Raw genomic sequence first — 4,331 nt, 5'->3', positions numbered from 1 at the left:
TTTCGCATGCATGTAACTTCCTTCCTCCCCCAGCCCCACCACGGGTCACTGCCCATATTACCATATGTACCACGCCCGGCTCCCAGCTGTGGGTTCAGTTAGCAGAAGAGGAACCCAGCCCATAGCCTTGCCCTTTAGATGCCAGAAAACAGAGTGACTGACGGTGAGTCCAGCTCTGCAATGCTTGGGCTGCAGGGATTTCTTATATGGCAGCCATTGTCCTCTTTTTCATCTTCTACCAAGTGGGATCCAGTCAAGGGCTCATCTAAGAATACATTTCTTTGGCGTCCATGCAACAGGCCCAAACCACGTCAGTCTTCTTTCTCAAATCATTGGCTTTAGGGCTGTTGGCCAGGCCTTTGTGACACACCAACGTTTGTCACATTTTCCCGCCTGTGGACGCCAACTATTCTCTGCAAGCGTCTCTGATGGAATGCCTGTTTCCTACTGGGGGCGTCTCACATTTCCCAAGTGCCAGAGGCATATCCCAATGTGGATATCACAGCAATATTGTACATCTTCATCTTGGTCTTGTGTGAATCTCCTTGTTTTCCCGTATATTTGCCAGTCTCAGAACAGTTCCGCTTTCCTTCCCAGATCTTACTTCCACCTCCTTGGCCATCAACACTGATTGTGCTTCCAAGATAAACAAACTTGTTAGCCATGTTGTATTCTTCACTGTCAATCACAAATGCCCCATCATTGCTGGTTCCTCTTTCAACTAGCACAACTTTTGTTTTCCTTCGGCTAATTCTTAATCCTACTTTGGTGGTCTTATGTTTGACTTTGGTGAGGATCTATCCTATAGCGTCATCATCTGTGTCCAATGGAACAAAATTGAGATCTTGAAGTTTTCCTCTGCTTGACATAACTCCTGTATCTTCCTTTGATGCTGTGTTTCGCTTTCACATCACGTAATCTATCATCACGCCGAAAAGAAGGGGTGAAGAGATGCAACCGTGCTGCGCTCCAGCAATGATAATCAGCTCCATCAGTCTCCCCACTTTCTGTCCTTACGTAGCATTTTACCTTTTGTACAGCATCTTAACCAGGGATACTGTCTTTCTAGGAAGCCATATTGTTGCAAGATCTTCCATTGCAATTCTGGATGAATGCAGTCAAACATTTTGATGGACTCTGTGAAAATCAAGACTAATTTTCTCTGCCAAGCAAGCCCTTTCTCTATCAGTCATCTCAGGGCAAATCTTTGGGCTCCACACACACTCTTTTCAGTCTAAAACCTGCATGCTTATTACAGAGTTTTTCATATGTGACCAATTTCATTCCATCCAATAGTACACTACTAAACACTTTTCCATGTACTGAAAATAATGTTATTTCTGGCCAGTTATCACACACCAAGTAGTTGCCTTTCTTTGGTAATTTACAGATCACACCTTTCTTCCATCCTCTGGGTAAAATTCTTTCTCCCAAACTATATTACAAAGTTTATAGGTCTCAAATATTACCACATCCTCACCGGTTCTGAGCTTTAAAGGTTCCTCTGTCTGAGAGCCCCTGGCAGGTGGCACACACACCCACAGGGACCAGAATAGAAACCCCACCAGCTGCAGCAACCACGCTCCAGTGGAGGGGAGACCCTGGTTTGCGTAAGCTCCTGTTTTACAAAACAAGTGCAGCTCATTAGAAGCCAGGCCTGAAGTGTGGGCACTGGGATATTCTCAGCAGGATTGCAGGGGGGTGGGGGGCAAAGGGGGATGCGAACTGGTAAAAGGCCTGTAGCCACCCCACCTTGGACTGAGAGCTCATCAGATCCCACAAGGCTGGGTCTAAAGATCTACAATTTCCCAAGAACAGGCGGGGTGCTGGGGGAGGGGGCAACACAGATGACTTAATGGGGGTGAGGTTTTGTCTAGTTAACTCAGATGCCAATGCCCACGCATGGCACGAGAGGGCGCTGTGTGGTTGCCTCAGAAATGGGATCCGAGATGGCTGCGTTTCAATGCACAAAGACATTTTTCCACAAACAGTACCTAGAAGCCTCAACCCTGGCCCAAAAATCCCATAGCGCTAGGCCCCGCATATTATTTATTAGCTGTATTATGGTAGAGCCCAGGGCTCCATAGCGCTAGGCCCCGCATGTTATTTATTAGCTGTATTACGGTAGTGCCCAGGGCCCTGTAGTGCTAGGCACTGTACATTAATTATTAGGTTGTGATGTTCCCCTGGTGTTATCTGGACCGGTGATCTGCTAGGTCACTCCAATCCTTGACTCTGGGAGCCAGCCTTACCCCCTCTGCTAAGGGGGTAAGCCAGCCTTACCCCCTCTCCCCACTCCAGGGCTGTTCACACACAGCCTCTGGCATGTAAGCTGCTCCCAGCTACGTGAGTGAGCACTTTGGGCCAGCCGCTGCTTGGATTGTGCAACCGAATGGCACTAGCCAATATCTCCAGTCCCAAACACAACCCTAGGAACCTCCGTCTTGCAGTGTCCAATTATGCCCACTGGATGCTGCAAGCTTATATGAGTTCATCAGTTTAACACAGAAATTGAGATGTACCAGGCTTGTTATCCCAAGAGGAGCCTCTGACACACTTCAAACCAAATGCACTGCTTCAGGTAGAATAAACAAACAAATTTATTAACTATAAAGGTAGATTTTAAGTGATTAGAAGCCAAAGCATAACAAGTCAGATTTGGTCAAATGAAATAAAAGCAAAACGCATTCTAAGCTGCTCTTAACACTTTTGCTGCCCTTACAAACTTAGATGCTTCTCACCACAGGCTGGCTGGTTGCCCTTCAGCCAGGCTCTCCCCTTTGATCAGCGCTTCAGTCGTTTGGTGTGGTATCTGTAGATGGAGGTGGAAGAGAGACAGAGAGCATTGCAAACGTCTCTCCCTTTTATCATGTTCTTTCTTCCCTCTTGGTTTTGCCTGCCCCCGCTCCCTCTGCCTTCAGAGACAGGTGAGCATTACCTCATCGCAGTCCCAAACTGACCAAGGGAAGGGGGGTGACTCACTCAAGAGTCCAACAGATCTTTTGTTGCTGCCTAGGCCAGTGTCCTTTGTTCCTGTGAGGCTGGGCTGGGTTTGTCCATCCATGCCCTGATGAGATGTGAGCTGCCCCTCTGCTCCTGGAGAGTTTTGCCTGGGTTTGTTTTAAACCATGAGGACACATTTTCAGCCTCAGACCTATATACATGAAATTAGAACCTATAACATCACTGTAACAACCATGCTCAGTGCATCATGAGCCTTCCGAAGACACTCGACATGACAAACTTTGCATAGGATACCACACAATCATTTTATAAGGATAAACATGGGGGTGCAGGGTCTTCCCCTGAGGCACAGAGCACCACATAGGTGTATTATGGTAGCACCCAGGGCCCCATGGTGGTAGGTGCTGTATGTTAGTAATTAGGGGCATTATGGCAGACCAAGGGCCCCGTGGTGCAGGGCACTGTACGTTATTTAGTACATAAGAACATAAGAATGGCCATGCTGGATCAGACTAAAGGTCCATATAGTCCAGTATCCTGTCTTCTGACAGTGGCCAATGCCAGGTGCCCAAGAGGGAATGAACAGAACAGGTCATCATCAAGTGATCCATTCCCGATGCCCATTCTGACAAATAGAAGCTAGGGACACCATTCCCTGCCCATCCTGGCTATTGATGGACCTATCCTCCACGAATTTATTTAGTTCTTTTTTTAACCCTGTTATAGTCTTGGCCTTCACAACATCCTCTGGCAAGGAGTTCCACAGGTTGACTGTGTGTTGTGTGAAGAAATACTTCCTTTTGTTTGTTTTCAACCTGTTGCCTATTAATTTCATTTGGTGACCTTTAGTTCTCGTGTTATGAGAAGGAGTAAATAACATTTCCTTATTTATTTTCTCCATATCAGTCATGATTTTATAGACTTCAATCATATTTCCCCTTAGTCGTCTCTTTTCCAAGATGAAAAGGCCCAGTCTTATTAATCTCTCCTCATATGGAAGCAGTTCCATACCCCTAATCATTTTTGTAACCCTTTTCTGTACCTTTTCCAATTCCAATATATCTTTTTTGGTATGGAGCGACATCATCTGCATGCAATATTCAAGATGTGGGCATACTATCGATTTATATAGAGGCAATATGATATTTTCTATCTTATTATTATCTATCTCTTTCTTAATGATTCCCAACATTTTATTAGTTTTTGACTGCCCCTGCACATTGAGTTGATGTTTTCAGAGAAATGGACCCTTACAGACCCCTGGGAGAGACCACTATTTACCTCTCTCCATTCTGAGAGCTGACCATTTATTCCTACCCTTTGTTTTATATCTTTTAACCAGTTACAGACCCATGAGAGGATCTTCC

The sequence above is a fragment of the Dermochelys coriacea genome, chromosome 20 (assembly GCF_009764565.3).
Source record: "Dermochelys coriacea isolate rDerCor1 chromosome 20, rDerCor1.pri.v4, whole genome shotgun sequence".
Lineage (NCBI taxonomy): Eukaryota > Metazoa > Chordata > Testudines > Dermochelyidae > Dermochelys > Dermochelys coriacea.
The sequence above is the reverse complement of the archived record's forward strand: the minus strand, read 5'-3'. Positions refer to the sequence as shown.